Here is a 22565-nt window from a genome sequence, read left to right on the forward strand (position 1 = left end):
CCTTCACTTTTGTGGCTCCTGATCTACAGTAGTAGCCTTTCAAAAATGGATCCAAGAGAGACGGATTCACACTTTGAATGTCTACCAACATCTTTACCTTCTCACCAGGTGGCTTATCTATCTTCTAGGTCAAAACAAAATTTTCTTCAGAAGTGGAAGACATTGCTGTGTTGCATGCCGCCTCCCAGCGTTGCTGTTCGAAGGCTAAAACCATTCTGATTCTTGATACTTTGTGCCTGACCTTTATTTTTTCTTTCTCTTGGGACCTTGTAGAATCTTTTCTTTTCCCCCGTATTCTAAATTTCACAACAATTTTCCTATGTGGGAGTCTATTTTCATCTACTGTGTTGAGCAATCAATGTGTTCTTTCAGTCTGTCAAATCTGCTTCTCTCTGTTAACGCCTCTTTCTTTCCAGAACTCCTGTTATGTGGGTGTTGTGCTCACTACACCAGTCCTCTAATACCCCACTATGTTCTCTCCTGTTTTCCATCTCTTTATTTTTTGCTCTCTTTTTTGGGCGATTTCTTCAATTTCGATTTCCAACCTGTCTATTGGGTTTTCATTTCTGTTATTGTTTTAAATTTCCTCTTTTCATCTATAAATAGTTGGGTTTTTTTTTTTTAAGTATTCTGTTCTGTTTTCATGTGTGTGTGACATTCTCTTAGCTTTCTGGAAAAAAAAAGTTATTCTCTTCTGAAATTTTATTCTCCCTTCATGGCCTCTGTTTCTTCCGTGTTGCCTTTTCTGTGTATTTTGGACTCCTATGTAGAGGCTTTCCCTGCATATCTGGTAATCCTTGCCTGTCTGGTCATATTTAAGAATGAAGAACTAAGAAGTTTATTGGAAGCTCTGAAGCTGTGTGGGGCTTGTTGACTTGGAGCATCAGTGTAGAATAGTATGTTAATGCCATTTCTCAGGGCTAATGTCAAGCCCTGAAGTCTCCTATTGAAGAACTAAGGGGATGGTCAGATTCTCCTGGGAACACTCTGAAGCTCTGCCCATCCCCGTGCTGAGAGCTGAAGTGAGGAGTAAGATTGGAGGGGTCAGCATTCATGGGCATATTTTCTGTTTTGTTTGATGTATGGCATCTCCCAATCCAGGAACCCTGTCTCCAAAGACCAAAGCTCCAATTTTACCAGTTGGGATAGAGGCTGCTGCCCAGCAGGGTGGAGTTGAGGAGGGGATCTGGGGGCTCTGGGGCTATAACTGGTTCTCACACAGCTTTCCTCCCATCTCCTGGTTTTAGTCGCTCCTCCTTTTTCCTCCCTCCCCGGTTCCAGAGGTAACTAGTGCCATGTGTTCTGGATCTTTTGCACAGCTGGTGATTCCTAACTTTTCTTATCCCTAGTTTAGGATTCCGCCTCCTTTGTTCTGTTAGTTCTATTACCACTTGTCCATCTGTTTTCCATCTTCCAAAATCTGACTGCTATTAGCCCTTCACTTGTTCTCCATATCCTTACAGGTTCATATCTTTTAAATGGTCACTTTCTCTAGTCTTATCCAGTCTTAGTGTGGTTTCGGTGAGACCAATATTAGATATGGTGTGTTCAAGTCTCCATTTTTTCTTGGAAGTCCTGTGTTGCATTTTGGTTGATTCCCTCAAGTCTCTTTTTCCAGCTCACTAATTCTACATTTGTGTCACTCTGCTGTCTAACTTTTCCACGGAGGTTATTTTTAGGAGCTCTGTCTTGTTCTTTTTCAAGACTGCTGTTTTTTATTTACTCCTGTTACTTCACTGTGGTTTTTAGTCTTTCTTTTATCCCTTTAATAATTTTAAGAAATCTTATTTTGTTGTCCATTTCAGATTGTAGTATTTTTCCGGTTCTTAGATTTCAGTTTTAGAAAAGTTCCCTTTATGACTATCCCTCATAGTAGTTAATTCCCTTGTGTGTGTGTGTGTGTGTGTGTGTGTGTGTTGGCAAGTTTCTCTTCACAGAGATTTCTTTTCTGTGGGAATCTTAGGAGTCCTCAGTTGTGAAATTGTCCCTATATGGTTGTTTCATATTTGTTTTTTCTAGTGATCAAAGAAGGTTCAGTGGCCCCGGAGTTTTGTTTATGTTCATTTCTTGTCCCACATTCAGACACACAGATAATGTAAATTCTCATCCTACAACTGAATGTGGCTCATGTTTAGAGTTTTGATTTCTCAGAGGTGTCCTAAGCTCTGCATATAAGGCAATTGTCTGCTTTTCATCTTGAGGCCAGTAAGCACTGGTTTTTTTGTCCTCTTTTCACGGATAGGGTGACTTTTTAAGGCTTTGAGATTTATGAAAAAGGCTCAGTTCTGCCTCCCTCCCCCAAGTTCTTGCAGGACCAAGGCCATTTCTCTTCATGGACATCAGACTCCAATCACTATCCGCAGATCCCCAAGAACATTTATGTCGGTCTGAAACTCCTTTGGACACCATTACATCAACTTTTTGTTCAAGCCCTGGCTTCAATTTTTCTTCATTCCTAGAGCCAGTGCTTCTCTCTCTTCCTTCTTTCCTTCCAGGCACTGCGTTGTGATTTTTCTTAAGAATTTCCTATCTTTGTAGTGGAAAGGAATCCGTAGGATCAGCTTAATACTTTCCATTTTTCTGCAAATGAACACTCACATTCACTATTGAGCTAAATCTAGGGCATACTCAACAAAACCTGCAATTGACTGTAAAGGGCCAGAGACTGGAAGGAGGTTCTTAGAGATCACTTCGCCCAACCCTACCATTTTATTTAAGGAAACTGAGTCTCAGAACTGATTAAAACATTGCCCGCAGACACAGGGCCCATTAGTGAAAAAGCTGAAGATAGAAACTCAAGGTGGCCACTTTCTTCTCACTGCATCACAGGAAAGAGCACCGTCATCTCGCAGCCAGCAGCTGTCTGGTTGCAGGACCCCTCAGCCTGGTGATTATTGTGCCTTGAATCACGGTGAAATTTTGGGAAGCACATGTAGACCATTTATGTTGATTTTCTTTTTCAATTTCCTAGAATATAAGGCAGTAATGCTTATAGAATCACTTAAGTGGTTTATCCCTGTCACAATTCTGTTTTTTTGAATTTTTTTCAAAGAAAAATACCCTTTCCCTCTCTCCTTTCTTCCTTTTTTTCCCTTTAAGACCCCGTTCAGTTTCCATCATCTCCCAGAAACCTTCCCTGAGGTCCGCAGCCCATCAAGGGTTTTTTCCTTCTCTAACTCCTTCTGAAATTGTCATTTGAACCACGTAATTGGCCCCGCATTATGAATCTATTTGCCCTGTTTAATTATTGAACATACATGTGCTTTGTCTCCTCAACGAAACTGTAAGTGCTAGTTTGCAGAAACCATGCTTATGCATCTTTACCATTTCCCAAAGTGCTTTTTGTGATTAATTGATGAGGAAACAACTTAGAGGAAATATGTTCCCTGAGATAGAGCCTGGGCTTGGTGTCAGGAAGCCTGGATTCTGCCCCTTTCTCGGCATCAGCTCCCCGGTGTATTTGAGCAAACTGTCTTACCTCAAATGGTCAGGCCACTGCAATGTGACCGTACCCTCACAGCTAGAGTGGTCATATAACGTCTCATTCAGATAGAGACCGTTATGAGAGTGGAAGGGGGAGGCATTATTAATAATTTTGCAGGGACAACAGGTGTAAACCGGGACGCTCCCTGACAAGCTGGGACATGTGATCGCTTTATGTCACAGCTCACCTTGAGCTCTTCAGAAAACTTTGCACAGCTGCTATCAAAATACCAGTCTTCAAATTAAAAAAAAAAATCATCCTTTACAAGAGCTTTCATCCCCCCAGCATGGCTTCACAGGTAATAAAATGTTCAGTTTTCCCAGACATTCATGTTTTCTCAGCTACTTTCCTAGTTTTAAGTGTTTGTTGTACCTGAAGTTAAAGTAGATTATGGGTTTGAGAATTAGTAATGCTAAGAGACAAATGCCTTTATGTTCCATATCAACCCACTCTGTGTCCTGGAAGAAAAGAACAGCTCTGATTGTCAGAGTTCTGAGCCTTGTTTTCTTGGGTGCTTTTGAAACCTAGGATCTAACCCCTAGTACATCCAGTGATGGAGGACGGTCTGCGAATGGTTGCTGGTCCGCAGGCCTGGATATGTCTTCATATACTGGTGTCTTTGGTGGCTTAGCTTAGTAGGTAAGGTAGGTCCGTAAAAGGACACATTATAAGCACCACGGCTCACTGGCTGGCTCGCATCTGCAGCTCCTGCCAGGGTGTGCTGTACACAGTAGGCACTTCATAAATGTTTGCTAGCTTGAAATGCTGAGGAACACTTGGAAGACAATGGTGGCTAGTACATTCACTTCCCAGTGCTGGTAACCTCATCCCTGCTTCTGCTCGGGGAGTACTGCAGTGGCTGGGCGCGGTGCTGGGATGCGAAGACAGATATAATCCCTTCCCTCCAGGATTTTATGATCCAGAGGCAGCTTCAGAGATGCAAACAACGAAGTCTAAGAAGGTTTGGGAGGAAGATCAGTTGTGACCTGGGGGAGTTAGGCAGCACGTGAACTAGGTTCGAAAAGTAGGATTTTTCTCTCGGACAGAGGTGGGTGAAGGCCATGTCAGTGGGAAGGGCACAAACAAAAACCTGTAAGGGTGCAATTGCTTGACATGTTTGGGGAATCAGAAGACGTCCTGTGTGTCTGGAAGATAAGCTTTAGTAGGTGTGATGTCCTTTAATGTCAAACCAGGGAACTTGAATTACGTTACGTAGACAACAGGAATCACGTGAAGTTCTGGATTCATGCAGTGATGTCAACCAACTCATGCATTAGAATGATAACCTGGTTGCAGGGAGACCAGTAATGAAGAGGCTTTGGTGTTTAGAAGAGACACAAAGGCAGGGGAATAGGAAGGCAAGAGCCAGATGTGATACAGAGCTGGCAGCTGGCTGGAGGTAGGGCTGAGGAGAGAAGAACCACACACAACACCAAGGGACGGAGGAGAGGGCGGTGCTGTGACGGGATGGGGCAAAGCTGGAGAAGAGCAGAAGGGGGCTGCTGGAGACCTTTGGATTTCTGAGGAGGTGGGTGAGGAGATTCTATGAAAGAGTATATGAGAAATCCTCAAAGGTGCTTTGCATAAAGTAGGTGTTCAATAAACACTACATGGAAAGAAGGAGGGAAGGAGGGTACGAAAGAAAGAAAGAGAGGGAGGAGCTCTTCCTCTCTCTGAACCGTGCCACAGCAGGGAGAGATATTTAGGGTTTTAGGAGATCCTACGGGAACTGTGCACTAGGGCTATTCCTATCAAGAACTTGCCAATTATTTTACATTAATTGGTGTGCAAACCAGGAGAGGAGTCAGAAACAATGAAAGACCAGAATTGGTCGGTGTCGGACAGATGGGCTTTGAGCCAGACTTGGAGAAAGCGAGGGACGTGGGGTGTGAAGAGGCCACATTGAACAGAGGGAGTGGCAGCCGGGAGGTCAGGAAGGTGGAAGGGAAGGCACCGCCCATGTGGAGAATGGGAAGGATGCTGATTAACATCGAGGTAGTTCCCACACGTGGGGAAGTGTCATGGGTGAGCAATGGGTGGGGGGGTCATCTGGGGCAGGATAGGCTGTTGCCAGCCTTCTGACGAGCCTACCCTGAAACTCTATCAGGAGAATCCTGTTTCTCTGTGAGAACCAGCCTAATTCCTCCCCAGTTTTTTTCTGACCATTTGGAATAATAGCAAGGCAATCCTTTGTATGACTAGAAACCAAGTCACACTGACTTTTCCCGATGAGCCATTTCAGGATAACTCTCAATAAATCCTCTAATTGGAAGTACTGGCCAGTACTTTGTCTTACAAAATGCCTTTTGGTTTCTTTGCCCCAGACTTTGATTATTAGGTAAACATTTTAGTTTCATGATTACATGGTGTTTAGATGGCAATGCATGAATTGGCGTTACTCAAGTTGTTTGCCTTCAGTTATGTTACATCTGCTTCAGGAATGCCAGCAAACATAAACATGGCTCATTTAGTAAACTGCCCCAGTTTGGAGTTGGAGAATCTGAGAAAGAGAAGGCGTAAAATCTGGCAGTTGGCATGATGCCTCCTCTTGAGTCGGAGAATCTTGAAGCCGGGAAGTTCTTTGGAAGCCTTCTGCAACCACCTCCTTCAACACGGTGCCACCCATCCTCTTCCTGAATACTTCTAATGAACGGGAGTTCTCAGAATGTGCCAGCTTTTAGAAAAAGGCAAACCACAACTGACTAAAAACTTTAAAATTAATTTCTCCTAACACTGGTCAGAAACTTAAGTTGGCTGCAGTATAAAATGAATGCAAGCCAGAAGTTACCTGGGAATATTTTTATTTGACTTACACAATTCCAGTGGATACAATGCTTGTCGATGATGTATGTCTTTTTTGTATAGAGGAAAGTTTTTTTATATCATCTTATCACATAATTTCTTTTCATCTTCTATGGTTTCTACGACTCTGGTCTTTTCCCTTGGGTGTTGTATCTTTGCCTGATATGGCTTCCAAGATGTGGCTGCATTTAGAGACGTGTCTCTGGACTGGTCTCTGGAACAATTAGAATTCTCTGTAATTTTGGATTAAATCAACCGACTGACATCTGGCTGCGTTTTTGCAGGCATCCATATCAACTGTACAAAGGGCCCCGAGGGTTAGTCATTCCTCTCCGTCAATGTTTCACTTATGCATCCCTTTACTAGAAAACATCAGAGCCCCACTATGTTCCTTTCCATTTCCACCATTTCCTCTTAATTTGGGGCCATTGTCAAAACTCGCTGATACTGCTACTTCATAAGTGGGTTTTAATCTCAGTCTCTGGGGGCCACTGCATAATATCCTAAAACATCACTTTGATGATTCCCTCTCTCCCTTCATAGCATAATTTTTAAAATAATATTTTTTATATATATTTTATATAATATATTTTCTGATTACAAAAGCAAGGTATGATTTTTGTAGAAAATCTGGAAAATAGAGAAAAGCAGAAAAGAAGAAAAAAAAATCACTCATAATCCACAACCAAGACAACCGCCTGTTGTGAATGTGTTGGAACACATCCTATTAGTTGTCCTGTCTTTCCTGCACCGAGAGCCTTCCCAGGCCAGTCCCAGCCTGACGTCACAACCTTCTCCCTCTAGTTGTTTCCTCTCTGGGGATCTGTATTGCCTTGCATGGGACTTTTCATGGTTCCCCCTCAGTAAACTTGTTTTGATTATATAAACAATCCATGTGGTTGTATATATTTTTGAAAAAATACATAAGGAGTAGAGTAAAAATTTTATTGAAAAATAGCTCAACACCCTGAAATAAAAGCCACTGACATTCTGTAGACTATCTCATCATCATCTGTGCATAGATGTGTGCCTAAGCACACACACACGATTTCCTATAAATGAGATCACAGCATCCATGTGGTTTTATGGTTGATAATTTCTTTCATTTTTACTTATTTCTTTCCTGCCACTCCCTTCCTTCCCTCCATCTTAATCCCTCTCCCCCACGTTGCCAGCGCTGTCAACCTTGTGTGTATCCTTCTGTGCTTCACTCATATAATTATATCAAACATTTAGATATATACAGAATCACACACACACACATGATTTCTGTTATTGCTTCATAAAAATCGGATCTTATCATATGCCCCTCTCTACATCTTGCTTTTTTCTCATGTCACAATGATACAGTGCTGAAATTCCTCCATTCTTCCTTTTTCATGACTGCGTACTATCCTTTGGTATTGTAGCACAACCTATTGAAAGATTCTGCTACAAACAATGCTGTAGTTAACATCCCTGTGGTCATATGGGCATGAGATGGCTTGATCAATCATGGTGTTTTTAAATTTGGATGGATATTTCCAGATTGCTTCCTACATGGCACAGCAGTTTCCATTTCCAGCAACAGTATATGAAAGTACCTTTTTTTATGTCCTTCCATGTGGCTGTAACATTAGGACCACCAAGGGGCAATGCCTCTACATTTCAGGGGAGGATGGGGGTCCCCGTGGAATCCCAAACTTAAAGACAAATATGTGGCCATAATAAGACCATCACAGTAATATATATAAGATAATTCATTAAATGGGGATCGTGATTTACTAGAGTTGGGTTCTGGGGAAGACATTCTGATAAAAATGAACATTATGGCCTGAAGTTTTATTTTGTTCTTAGGATGATTTTTTTTTTTAACCTGATATCATTTGGTTAGCATGGTGGCTAGAAATTTCCCTCTTGATTGTATGTTTCTTCTTTACAGTTTTGGATCCTACAGCCCGCCTCCTGAGCTGGGATGTCCACTTCCCCTCCCCACCGCCTGCAAAATGGCAGCTCGGCTCGATTCTCTTTCTGCTTGCCGCCTGTCTTCCTCCAAGTCTGCACTGTCTGGTGCTTCCTCTCCTCATCCTGGCTGCCAAGAGCCGCCACCGCTTCCGCCGTTCCTGTTTTCCTTCTCCTTTTCCCTTCCGTTCCTCCCGTATTTCTCAGCGTTCCCTCAAAGGGGCTTGGCGTTTGCAGCAATGCCTGCCACTGAGGTGGCACTTTGGGCCCAGCAGGCCCACCCTCCGCATCATTTAGGGCACAACCTCAAGGTCACGGGCCTGTCTTAGCTGCTTTCATCCCTGGTTTTCCTGTGGATAAGCCCTCCACCTGACAGAAGGGCTTCTGAAAATCTGGAAAATAGAGAAAAGCAAAAAAAAAAGGAAAAAAAAAATCACTCATAATCCACCACCAAAACAACAGAGAGGCTTCTCCTGCCCTGCCCCTTTCATTTTTTACGTGACATCATTTGGGTACTTGGAGTCCGTGAGAGTCTGAGGCTTCCCTATACGTAGAGGCAGAGATAAAGTCTGTCTCTGAGAGAGCTCTGAGCAGCCTGCTCTGCAAAAGAGTGTTGGCCCTTGGTGTCCCCCCAAGAAAAGAACCCCTGGGTTATTATGGGTGATTAGAGCCACAAGGAGAGCAAATGAGATAATCTAGAATCTAGTCTCGTCTTTCTTCTGCTGAATTCCCGATGTCAGGGAAGTCATGAGTAGGACTCTGGTCTTAGCTCCTTAATTCTGAATTTACTCATCTATGTGGGTTAGACAGAGCCTAAACATTATTCTGATCATGTGTATGTGTGTGACAGTGTGTGTGGTTTAATATGTACACCCTGACTGAACCCAGTAGCTCTGTGGTTTATCTTTTACTGAGAACTGCTTTTTTTCCCCCCATTTCTAAGAAAATGCTAGTCTCCTAAACTATAGTCTTGTGAGTGTGTCAGCAGTGGGGGAGGGGGGTGTCTGTTGGTGAGGGCCTGTTGGTGACACTGAGATCAAACAATCACCCAATTCAGGTGACTTTAACACAGATCACATTGCCTGAAATAGTACCAAGCATGTGATACTGGCGTGCGACATTTGAATATTTGCCAAGAAAAGCACCCAAGTCACCATGACCTGCTGCAAGAAAAAGAGACTTGCCTGTCTTGCTGTTTTGACTTACATTTTTATTTGAGAATCTGAAACCAACCTTTACAGTCTGGGGAGGGAAAGTAACATATACAATCAGCGTGAATCTGTTTACGTGCTTTTCAGGTCACTTAGTCCTAACCAAGAGCAACGTGTAGAGGGGCTGGGGTTTAGCTTGGTGATAGAGCACATGCTTAGCGTGCACGAGGCCCTGGATTCAGTCCCAGTACTGCCATCAAAATAAATGAATAAAAAAGCCTAATTACCCCTTCCCCCTAAAAAGGGCAACAAATAAATGAGGGAACATGTATCTTAACAAGTTTGAACTTTCTATGTGTTCTTTCTCTCTCACTTCCTCTTCCTGCAATTCCTTTCCACACTTTTTCATCCTTCTTGTGAAGGTGGTGACCTCTGATAAAGCTTGGAGTTCAGACCTAAGGTACCTGGGTCCCAGCTGTGGCTTGTGGCTTCGTGTCACTGTGAGACTCACTCTCTAGTCTTGGTTTTCTCATCTCTCAAATGGGACACCCTACTTCACGTGGCCATTAAAAAGCATCATGACTTCCTTCCTTTCCTCCTTTCCTTTAGAGAAACTCAGAATTTTCTAAACTATTAAATGCAGTATTTTAAAGGCCACTTAGAAGTTGCCCATGACCATCAAGAACCACTAGAAATGAGGTGTTTTACCATCAGAGTCATGTAAGTCCCCCTCGCCTGCCCTCCCCCTACCCGGAGCAAACTGATTACATTTCTGATAAAACCTGACTGCATTCTGATAAAACCTGTGCAAGCACCAGGAAACTCATAGATGGTGTGGACCCTGATTTTCATGATCGAAGAGATTCCCGCTGGTGCTTCTGTAGAAGGGCCTTTGCAGAGTGGCCCTGCTGTGTGGGCAAGTGTGTTGTTAGCCAGGGAGAGACAGGGATTGTAGCCAAGTTAGAGTGATGCCGAATGCCATGATATTTCATATTCAGGAGGAAAAACCCATAGTTATCGGCAATATCTGTTGTTGTCAAGTGCCCATTTCACTGTGTGTTGAAGGACTACCGTGAGGCCACCCTCCCTGAAGCAAAATGTGGAAAGTAAGGGGTTGCCAAAACTACGGTGTCCTGCCAAAGGGAATTTTAGTAAAGGATTAAGGTGACCACTTACAAAATATAGATGCTCAAAGCTGGAAATAAACGATGCTACGTGGGCTCAGAAAGCCAGGCGAAGAGGAAGGTTTGGATTGAGAGAAAACAGGACCAGCCACTGTCAAGAGGCAATTTTCTGAGGCTCGGGAAGGCTGAGAGGAGACGGAGGGCGGACGGGACGGGGACACAGGACAGGGCAGCGTTTGAGTGGAAGACTTGATATTTGAGGTGAGGGGGGAAGAAGCAGAGAGAAGGGCCAGGGAGTCGGAACTGGGTCAGAGAACAATCAGATCACGAGTGAGGACCGAGCGTGTGGGTTACAGGGAGTGACGGGAGGGGCCCAGTCTTGTAAGTCGGGCTCAGCCCAAAGCAGCCAGATTTATTCAGCAGAGACTGGCAGAAGTGAATAGCAAGAAATAAAAACGCACCCCGCCGTATGAATGGCAGGGGGAAAAAAATGAACCGAAGAAAGCAGCAGCTTAAGGATAAGATAAGCTCGCTCTGAGACATATGACTGAGCTGAAACCCAGATAACGTATTATCTTTGCATCCAGTATCTTTCATTAGTTAGAAGTTCAGTTTCTTTGCATCTCATTCACAAAAGAGCATTTAAGTGAATATATTTGCTCATGGAATTCTGGCTAGAAACTCCTTGCTGATGAGAATGTTATGAATTCAGGAAGTTTTAACCAAACTTGGAAGGTATAACATGGGAATGAAGTTTGAAGCTGTTAAGATAATGAAGACTCGATGCTAATTTTTACATGCACTCCTCTTTTAATTTTACTTTACTTTTTTAACTGGAAGCACAGTCAGTTACAATGTGTCAGTTTTCCCCAAAGGGACCTACAGCCTTTTACCGGGGTGACGATGCACTGGGGAAGAGAAAACAGGCCTTTGGAGGACTGCTGAGCACGGGCTGTGAACTGACCCTAATTCTGGGAGATGCGGAGCATCCCTGAGGGCCACCAGTCAGAGCAGGGGCTTGTGGGATCGGGTGATCCAGCGGTGGGGGCTCCACTGGGCATGCCTGCTGCATTCTGTGCAGGCTGGGGTGGGGGGCCGCGCTCGGCCACAGGGGGCTGCCTGCCTGCGGGCTTGCTCCCCTGCCTCTCCTGGGTGCTGCCACGGCCCCTCTGAGACCCTTACATTCCCTGGCTCCAAACTTCCTCTGGTGCTCAGTTCTCCGGAAGAGGCCAGCCCTCCTTAGCTGGATCGTGAAGGCTCTCCCCCAGCCTGGGGGCTGCAGGTCCTCAACCCGGTACTGCTCCCTGCACCCTCCCCATCCCGACATGGCGTCCCCCAACCGTGGCGCATCTTCCTGCCTCTTGCTTTGCTCTCACGCTGTTCCCTGCACCTGGTGTTTCTTTTCAGCCCCCGTCTCTGGATTTGTGCAATGCCTGTTTTCAGCACAAATATACCATGTCCCCTTGTAAAACCTTTTTTCTCCACTTCAGCTCGTAACGAGCAAAAAAGTGCAGATGGATTAATTCCCCAGCGTTGGGGACAGGAAGGTCCTTCTGCAAATGGGTCATTAACAATCTCCATAAACAAAAGATTGCCTTGTTTATACCTGTTCTCCAGAGTCAGCATTTCTTAAACCTGCTTAAGGTGAAAGCGAGGGCGTTGTATTTAAAAAAAAATCGCATGGAAACACAGCCGTCAGAAAAGTTCACTTTGTTCAACGCGTATCTTCCGCAACAGGTGGCCCCTCAGCTTGCACAAAGAAAACAGAATTGGTTGGTTGAAACCTCTCAGCAGAGCAGAAGGGGCAGGCGCAGCAGCAGGTGGGGAATACTCACCTAGGTCTTCAGTTCTTAAGGGTCCTTCTAATCGAGTACCTGGCCTCAGATGTGGAATCCGGGGCCAGTGTCTCGGAACAGTAGTCTTTGTTTTTTTCCTTTAAAGGTAATTCCCATGCCAGTTTCTCCTTTATCCAGAGTTGAGGTTTGAGTAACCAGTGTCAGTGGGGTCCATGCAAGCCTAAACATCCCAAGTTTCCTTTCAGACTTTTATTCAAAGTTTCCAGGTCTCATAGTCAAAAGTAAAACAGCACAGAAATTAAGTTGAAAATATTATAAATCCCAGGGATTTTTTTTTTTCAGTGCTGAGTAAGGCAATGCCACCTGGGGGTCTCTGCAAACTCTACCTTGGAGGCAGGACCTGCTGGTGACAGGCTCACCGCCCAGCGCTCTGGGGGACCAGGCAGTCTGCAACCTCTGGCGTAGCGTCGGGTCTTCAGGAAGGCATTCGCCTTTGACCGCCTTTGAGTTCTTCTTCTTTGACTTGGCACAGGGCTCTGTGGCTGGTTTTCTACCCTCTTCTCTGACTGCCGCATTTTTCTCTACAAACAATTATGAAGCCTTGAGGTAGCACCTACTGCGGGCCCGAGCCACCCATCTCTACAAAGATGGATGAGACCGGCTCCTGCCTCCGGGCTGCTCCCGCGCCTTCGTCCCTGCTTCCTCCATCCGAACGCTGAGCACCTGGAGTGGTCCCCCAGCCTGTCCCCTCTCCTCCTTCCCTGTGCCCTCACTCCCTCATAAAGGCTTTTGTTCTCGTGGCTTCCATCGTAAAACTATATCCCCAGTCCTACTTTCTCATCTGAAGTTGAGTATTAAATCTCCTCTTGTTTTCTCCAAAATTCAGTGTGTCCTCAGGACAGCCAGCTCCCCAGGAGCACTCTCTGCCTCTGGCAGCAGTGGCACGAGGGTCCTTTTTCTCCAGACCTGAAATCTGGAGAGCATCCTACGCCGTCCTCCCCCTTGTCTTCAGTGCCCCGAGTCAGCGTGCAGGCTTCCTCCGACCTGCTTGTGGGTCCTTCCCTGCTTTGCCGGACCCACCGCCTCCGCTCCACCTCGTCCCGATGACCCGCCAGAGAGCTCCGCACATCCCAGCCAACAGTCCCTCCTTTAAATGCCACCTTGTCAATGTCCCTCCTGTTGAGTGGCCGAGATGATGTCTTACACTGCATTTTAGCTTGTCAACCTCGGCTTTCCGACTTGCTTTACCTCACACAACCTCCAAGGGGTGATCCTCGCCGTGACAGAGTCCCCGCTGTCATAGCTGTGGGGGATGTGCAGCGTTGCAGAGAACAATGCAATGGGGCCACACGTTGGAAATGAAATCATTCCAACGGGGGAGGGGGAGGGGTACTCAGGAACTGGAATTATCTGATACGGAGAGACAGACGGTGGGAACCTGTAGGGGGAGGACTTGGCACCCTGGCTCTCCTGAGACAGCTGCATACACGCCAGTTAGACACGTCCTTGAATTCTCAGCACTGGACTGTCTGCCTTGTATTGTCTGTGGCTCTTATCTTGTGTTGTGTTAGTGGAGCGCAGACAGAGCGCCAAGGCCACCGCGTGACGGTGTTGGATGGCTTGGTCCGGGACGCACGGGGGTTGGAACGGCCCTGCACACTGACCGAGCACATCTGGAGAGGGAGGTGTGGACACAGCCATGGAGGGGACCCAGACCTCCTCCTCCAAGAGGTTAAGCTTTCACAGGGTCAGACACGGAGACAGCAAAGCAGACAGAGGGAAGGCATAGGAGGAAGATTCAGGTTCAAAGCAGGGGATGATTTCCAGTGAGAACTGTCAAACCCCAAAACGGGGTTACGGAGAACGCTGTGGCCTCCTCTTTCCTGGAAATGCTAGAGTTGTCACACACAAACTCTTCACAGTGGCCTAAGCGCCGACTTCTCCGGAGGCCTGAGGATGGGAGAGAGAACCTTCTGGCTCCGCATTCCCACAGCCCGCTTATCTGGATCGCTGGGCTTGCTTTGCGGGGTTAGTTGGCTGCAGGCTGCTGCTTACTCAACCACAGAAGTGAAATTTGTTACTGATGAGAAATAATACAAGATCTTTCTTTTTCTAGACTTCCTCTATGGGTGTTGTTGTTTTCTTTCTAAATGGGGGAGCTTGTTTTGCTTTTTTCCCTTTCGTGGCATTCAAATTTAGCTTTTGTGGGTACCCTGCCCAGTAGTTCAGAGCACATTGATGACAGAAGCCAGCCCCAGATCATCAGATACTCACCATCTCCCTGGTGAAGATGTTAGAGAGCTCCCTGCCGTGAGCAGGGGAGACCTTTAGTGATGTCTGAATGTGATTTGTTTCATTGACTCAAAAACCATGTTTGGAGCACTCGCTCTGTGCCCTGCACAGAGCCAGCCAGCTGCAGAAGAAATAAAAATGCATGAGACACGATCCCTGCTTTCAAGGCACTTACAATCTAACAGGGAAGAGAAACTGCTTTTGCAAATCATTTTATGTAGTACAAAGAGAGGATTATTCTGGTTCAAAGGAAGGCTGTTGTGAAGGATGACATCATGGTATACCACTTTTTCAGTCTTTGTCATTTCTATCTTGGATTAGTCTTGTTGTTCACTTAAAAAAAAAAAAAAGATTATTTCCTGAATCGGAAGTAGATTCACATGGTACGTGTACTGAAACAATTTAGAAACATTTTTATTGAGGAGTTTCACTCTCACCCTGTCCCCATCAACTGAATTCACCACCCCTTACTCCACTGACACAGGTAACTATATATGTTAATTTCTTGAGTATATCCAGTGTCTCTTCAAACAAAAAATTGTATATATGTATATGTATACATTTTCCCTTTTTCCTACACAAAAAGCAGCCCTGTTCTCTTGGCCTGTTCATTTATTAGCGTGTCTTGGAGACCTTAGTGTGTCAGTACGTCCTTTTCCTTTCTTCATGGGTAGACTACACCCTTCATTGTCTCGGTGATATCTTGGTGGATTCATTATCTATTGCTGCATGATGAACTATTTTATAACTTAGTGGCTTAAAGCAATGATTTTATTCATTTACAGTTCTGCAGGTGGGCTGTTTGGGCTGTGTTCAGCCGAGCAGTTTTTTTTCTTCTGTTTTTTTGTGGATTTACTCATGTGGGTGAGGTCATCTGGCCGCTTGGCTGGGGCTCCATGGTTGAAGATGGATTCGCTTGCGTATTGGGGGTAAATTCCACCACCAGCTGGAGTAGGTGTCCCCAGGAGACTAGCCCAGGCTTCTTCGCAGGGTGACTAGATTCCAAAAGCAGAGAAGGATTAAGCCTCGGTGTAAAAGGGCTTATTAAGCCACATTGGCTAATGTTCCATCACTCAGGCAGGTCCCAGGGCCCAGCCCAGTGGCAATATGGGAAAGCTCCACCCAAGGGAGGGAACGCTGGGAGAAGGGAGTTGTTGGAGACGATTCTGTAACTATCTACTCCACATATTTAATTAACCACCCCCCACTGATGGACACATGGTTATTTCCAGTTGTTTGGTATTACAAATAATGCTCCAGGAGATAATCTTGTTCATTAGTCAGTTCATATGTAAGCAGGACACATTACCGGAAAGTGTTGCTGGGACAAAGGGTAAATGCTTTTTAAAACGTCTATCTGTTCTGTTTTTGTGGCGCTATTTCTCTGGTTATTTTAAGCTTGTGTTCTTCTGTCACTTGGGCAGGAGCTTTGAAAATGTGAAGAGTTTAGATGGAAAATGCACCTCAGCTGAATTAATTAGAAACTCATTCCTAAAGGGACAAAAAGGATGAAAGCTAGACTGGAAAGCAAATAATTTTGAGTAAAGTAACATGTATTTGAAAAAATATGCCTATTATAACAGTGCTTTACATTTCTATTGTGTTTACAGTATAGAAACAGTTTGCTTATAATGTCTCACTGAATTCTCACAGTTTTATGAGTTGAAGGTATAATTGGCCCCATTATATACGTAAAATGTGTATGTATGCATAACATACATATATATTTTTCTTTTCTTTTTATTGAAGTACAGTCAATTACAATGTGTTGATCTCAGGTGTACAGCACAATGTCCCAGTCATGCAGATACATACAGATATTCGTTTTCATATTTATATATTCTTTTTTAAGACTTAGAAGTTACATGACTGCCCCAGTGGCAGGTTATAGCCAGGATATGTATCCAGCCCTGTGACAACAAACTTGACCTCTTCTCATTGACTGCATCCGTTTTGTAGAGACTTGGATCATGTCTTAGCCTCACAAGACATTAATTTGCTTCACTTACTAATTGCCGCATTAATAAATCACAGTGACATGAGGTATCTTCTGAAAAGAAGGCTCTTTTTTAAAAATTAGAAGGAGTTCATTTCTAAATTCTGACAACTCGGGAAACATCCCTGAAGTTTTCTCTTCTTTTGCGTGTGACATCGTGGAGAGCTCTGCTTCCTGATCTGAGTCACTAGGAAATCTTGAAAGAAGAATTCTTTTTAAGCCCATGTACTTGCTTTCAGCCTTCAGGAAAGAGGAGGGAGTTATTGTTAAACAAAACCTTGTCTTGGCCCTCCTGCAGCAGACCTGAAAAGTAGACTGTTGCATCCTTTTGTTTTGTTTTTTCATTCACATTCAGACATTTTCACAGGGACTTGGTCATGGCAAAGTGGGCCCCACGTACAAACCACCCACTTCCCTGAAGCTTGATTGACGAGCAGAGCTGTTCTGCCCAAGGGCAGCCTGTTTGCCTGAGTCTGGATGATGACAGGTTCGACACGCACAGATTTTAAAACAAGTCTCTCGTCCCCGGGCTGCAGGCTGCAGGCCAGGATGCTTGTTCTTGGGGCAGGAGAGAGGAGGAAGGCTCCACATCGGGGAGCAGGGCGAGCTGTGTGGATCAGGAGTTCTGGAGTCTGCAAAAACAGGGCAGCTCAGGCCAAGGGCATCCTTGTTGAGAGAGCTCCTGCTGGTGCTGGGTACCACGAAAACCAGGCTGCAGAAGCACTGTGAAGAGCAGCTGAGTGGAAGGGTGCTCGGGCCCAGCCTGAGTGGATAGGAGGGGCCTCACCTGACTGAGACTCTCTAAATATCAAAGAGAGGCAGACGTTTCAAGAGAGAGGAATTTGATGCTGAGTCAATGGAACACATGATGGGAGTTTGGAAATGCAACCAAGCAATGACACGGTAAATAAGATGAGTCGGGACCATGTCTTTGCATGTCGGCCTCCTTGGTGCGTCCAGCAGAGCATTTTCTGTGGGCCACTTGAGTGTGCAATCCCCAAATGCTAAGGATCAGTATAACCTTGAAGACCATCTTGCCCAGGCCGCACCATTTTAGAGAGAAGTAAACCGAGGCGCAGGAAGGTGAGGTAAATGGCCTGGGGTTGTCTGCTTGGTTAGTGGCAGAGCCAGATCTTCTAATTAGTGCAGTTAAGTTGTCTGTGGATTATTCTAACAAAAGTTAAGTGAGGGAGTAAATAAACTCGTTTCTTTTTTTAAAGAAACCTATTTAAAAATTACTCATTCATAAAATGATCCCATCGAAGCACATAAAATGATCCACGTAATTTTCTTAAACATCTATTAACCTTAGAGATAACTTCAGCAGGTCCATGCTGTTGGAGAAGGGGGGGTGGTGGTTATAAGGATGAATTGGTTAATGTCTTTTGAAAGACCTTCAGAAATCTGGGTTTTAAGTCTTTCTGGCCATTTTATAGAAAGTCTTCAATGTCAGTGCTGGATGACAGGGACTGAACTCTTCTCCCAGTGATTTGTTCTAAGCTCAAGGTGCAGAGAGCCTGGTGGGGAAATCAGCCCGAGGCTACGAGTGGTCTTTGTGAACTCAGTCTGCGGGATATCAGCGTGGCAGGAGGAGCAGGCCTCTTTAAGGGAGGGGCCCCAACCTTGCACTCGGTCCCTCTGCTGTGCGGCAGGTGCCTGATTCATTCCAAACCCCGCTGCTTGATGGGGCCCGGGTCGCCGCAGAGTCAGACGGGCAGGTGAGTGCCACCCCGCCCTTTAAAGCTTACCTGTTCTTCGGTCGCATGGTCTACTATCAATTTTCTGTCCTCTTTGGCTCTGGACGTGTCCGGCTGCCTCGGATGGCAGGGGGAATCTTCCACAGGGGCCTTCACAGATGCCTCGGACAGAATCTGTTGTCATGAATAAGTCTTGACACCTGACAAAAGGGTGTCTAGAAGCTTACTTTCCTCTCCAATGGAGGGGGCAAGCCGTTACCTCCCTTTCTGGGGCTATAAATCAGGTACTGTTCCGTCAGCCACCGAGAAGATTTTAGAAGCCCGTTTATCAATATCTACAACACTGCCTCACATTTGGTTTCCTGTGTCATAAAGAAAAACCTGCAAATAACTAAAGGTAGGGATTTCAATGAAATATGGGTTTGGCATCGTTATATTTGGTGTGGGAGGCTGGGTTACTCTAACTCTAAGAATACCGGTAGTGGTATCTACCTACGTTCTAAGAATTTAGGGAGGCGAGGTTTGTACCGAATTCAATCACCCGGTCATATCTGTGAGGCTTCCTGCAGAACGAAGGCAAAAATAAACCCAAACAAACAAAACAGGAACGTGTCTGAGAACAGTGAGAGATGTGCTTCTCGAACAGTGAAGATTTTGAAATAGTCCTTGAAAATTTCATCAGACACCTACTTGCTTGTAAAAATGCTCTTTTTTTTTTTTTTTTGGTGGTGGTGTTTTGCTGTTATTGTTTTGGTTTTGGTTCTTACTAACATCTTTACCCCTTGTGTGGTTGCAAATGTCAGGATTTTCTTGATAAAAAGGGGAGGGGAAGTAAGATGCTGCCACCCAGAGCACAGGGCAGGTGGGACGAGCCTTGCTGGGACGCGTGCGTGTGTGTCTGTGTGTATCTGTCTGGCTGTCTGTGTGTCTGTGAATGTGTCTGTCTGTGTGTCTAAGTGTATCTATGTATATGTCTCTCTGTGTGTCTGGGTATGTCTGTATGTCTGTCTGTGTGCTTCTGTGTCTTTGTGTGTGTATGTCTGTGTCTGTGTCTGTCTGTATGTCTGTGTGGGTCTCTATCTCTGTGGGTCTCTGTGTGTGTTTGTGTGTATATGTGTGTCTGTGTGCTTCTGTGTGTATGTCTGTGTGTGTGTGTCTGTTTGTATGTCTGTGTGTGTTGGCGCGGATGCAGGTACAGAGCATTTTCAGGCTAAACTTTCTTTCTTCAGCATCACCGTCCTCCCTTCCTCAACCTGAAACCACTTTGCTTTGTTGTGAAAGCAAACACAGTGACTTTCTTACAAAATAAAGACCAAATAACCTGAAAGGCTCAATAAAATCCACCTCCTGACCCAATATTAAAAACTGTAAAGATATTCCAGGGAGAAATCCCACACCAGACTGAGGAAGACGGACCCTTAGCTTGAGTCTCTTGCTTCTGTGTTTCTTTTCCGCCTCTGGCCGCATCTGCCAGCAGAAGATGTGGTCTCACAGACACCACCTCCCAACCCTCCGTGTCTGCCTGGTAATGAATGGCTTTCACTTGACTTAAAACATTTGGCGATGACTGGAGAAAGACGGGATGAGAGCTTGAACATGACATTATCTCGTGGAAGCTTTCTTCTCGCCTCCCTCCCCTCTCTCCACGGCTGTTCCAGGTGTGAGCTTGCAAAAGGGCAGCTCTCCAAGCGATTGCCGCCTCCCAGGCACTAGTCCCCTGAGGCCGTGGTGCCCCCAGGAACGTCGCAGAAAGTGCAACCGTAATTTTATTTGCTTTCTGGTTGCATCCTGCACGGCTCACGCAGGACAGTTTGCAGCAGAAGATGGTGACAGCAAGAGCCACCAGGTCGTGAGTTTCACCACATGACAGACAGCGGTGCTAGGGGCCTGCCTTGCACTGTCTGAGTCCCCAAAACCACCGGCAGGTACGAGCATTTTCCTCATTTTCAGACGAGGAAACTGAAACTCAAAGTGAATGATCTGCAGGTGATGGATGGCCCAGCACTGAAGAGCCCGGGGTGGACGCCTAAGGCCGTGCTCTTGGGAACCATGGCATCTTCAAAAGAAGCCAAGCCCTTAGGAACACACTCAAATCAATATTGATCCATAGGAATCTGGGAGCTACAAGTCACCAAACCATAACTTTCTCACCTGCTTCAGGAAAACATTTTTTCTCAGCTGTGTTGATATAATCATCCTAATTTCTGTTCCAAGAAGTCGAAACATGTGTAGAAGATAGACTTGAAGAACTATTTTTTGCTACTTCTTGTGAGTTGCAGTCTGGGAGATGGAGGTTAGATGCTAAAACTTTGGGATTTATATGGACGGTTTGACATTTATGTATGTATATATTTTATTTTTTTAATTGAAGTATAGTCAGCTTACAATGTGTTAGTTTTTGGTGTACAGCACAGTGATTCAGTTATACACATATATATATTCCTTTTCATATTCTTTTTCATTATAGGCTATTACAAGGTATGAAACGTAGTTCCCTGTGCTATATAGTGTATCTGTTTTATCTATTTTAAATATAGTAGTCGGTATCCGCAAATCCCAAGCTCCCAATTTATCCCTCACCCCCACCTTTCCCCTCTGGTGACCACAAGTTTGCTTTCTATGTCTGTGAGTCTGTTTCTGTTTTGGAAAATAAGTTTGTCTCTTTTTTTTAGATTCCACATATAAGTGATACTAAGAGGAAAAATTGGTTGCAATGTGGAATTAAGAAATCCAAGCAAAACGGGAACGCCAAGCGCAGGGGACACAGAGCTGTAGTGCTTCCAGGCGTAGGGACCTTCACGTCCGCGTCTGCGCAGCCTTCTGGGAAGGCGCTGGTGTTCTGTCCCGTGTGATATAGGCCCATGTGATGCTTTCCCGCTGCCTGAGTTAACTAAGCGTATTAGCGGCACGAAATGCTCGGTGCTCATTAATTTTCCATAGCCTCATTTGACTTTGATCTTTTCATTTCAAGCCCCAAAAAGACCACAGAGAGAAACGATCACGTTCTGTCTCCTCCTCCAATACTTGTATTTCGGCCTCTCATGATGCCTTTCAGTCGTGAAAAAGGGTTTAGGAACCAAGTGACTAAGTTACCCGACTAAACTTTCCCCTCCTCCTTCATCAATCCTTAATCAGCACTGACTCTTTTCTTGGCTAAATCCCATTTCAAAACCTGCGCAGATGAACTTTTTCCATAGCTGAGCCTTTCAAAGGGTATATTTGAAATCTCTTGAAGCCTAAGAGAATAGCTTCTAAACAAGTTATGCACTGATTTCCTCCTACCCTGAATTACTTGTCGCCTGATTTTCCTGAGGTTGTTCCTGAAACATTCTTTGTGGTTCATTGAACACAAAAAACAAACCATGTACCCGGTTTGTCAGGGGGCAGAGGGGAGGGTTCTGGGAATATGGGAAACGTGGCTGTTGTTTTCATGGAGGAAATAAGACACTTGGACAAATCGCTATATGGTGAAATAGAAAATTGTCAAGTGCTGTAATTTTAAAGCTGATTATTACATACCTAAAAGCTGGTGAAATTACAGTTTTATTGAAATGCTAACGAATTATTATTCCCCTCCTGCAAGGAATTTTTCAGACCCTTTGCTTTCCCTGGCTTCTAATTACAGTGACCACATTTTCCAACCCAAAAATTAAGGCACGTGGTCTGACAAAGGATTGCTGTGTCGCTTCTAGGTGTGAGACCACCCATAGTTACGATTTTATTTTTTAAAGCAGTCTTTTTTAGGCTAGCTCTATTAAAAAAAAATAGAGGTTTGTTAAATAGGTGTGTCTTTAAACTTTTCATTAAAAATCTACCATACAAGCAGTGTTTTATTTTGTACCTGAATCAACATGTCATATCCTAAAGCACAATTTTACAGCCTAGGGGTGTGTGTTAGCCTATTCATAAAAACATACTGCTGGATAGAGTCATAATACCTTCCATTATCCAGGTGTAATGAAAAGGTCCCAAGGGGTCTGCCCTGGGTCTTTAATTTTCCTTTTGAAGATAAAGCTCCTTATTTCACTTTCAAGGCTCAATGTTTTTGAACCTTGCAAATGATTACCATTGAGGCATGCCAGATGTGAGCAATTGGGAGCAGTGGTTCTTGAAAAGAGGGTAAGGAGTGACTTTTTCTTTCTTATTTTCTCCCCCTGTTATCACCTGTGGTTTCTATACTTGTAATCTTTCACAACAGCGAGGCCATACGGATGGATGCCGGCCAGGCTGCCATAGTCCTGGCCTGGGACTTTTGAACTTTCAGAGGGAAAACAGGCCAGTG

At 44.8% G+C, this 22565-nt stretch overlaps 1 protein-coding gene across 2 annotated transcripts in view; it reads left to right on the forward strand.

The window, feature by feature from the left end:
- The window catches only part of BCL2 (BCL2 apoptosis regulator), a 159130-nt gene that overhangs the window by 76896 nt on the left and 59669 nt on the right, over positions 1-22565 (forward strand). The window lies entirely within an intron of this gene.

Source organism: Vicugna pacos, chromosome 30 (genome assembly GCF_048564905.1).
Source record: "Vicugna pacos chromosome 30, VicPac4, whole genome shotgun sequence".
NCBI classification, from domain to species: Eukaryota; Metazoa; Chordata; class Mammalia; order Artiodactyla; family Camelidae; genus Vicugna; species Vicugna pacos.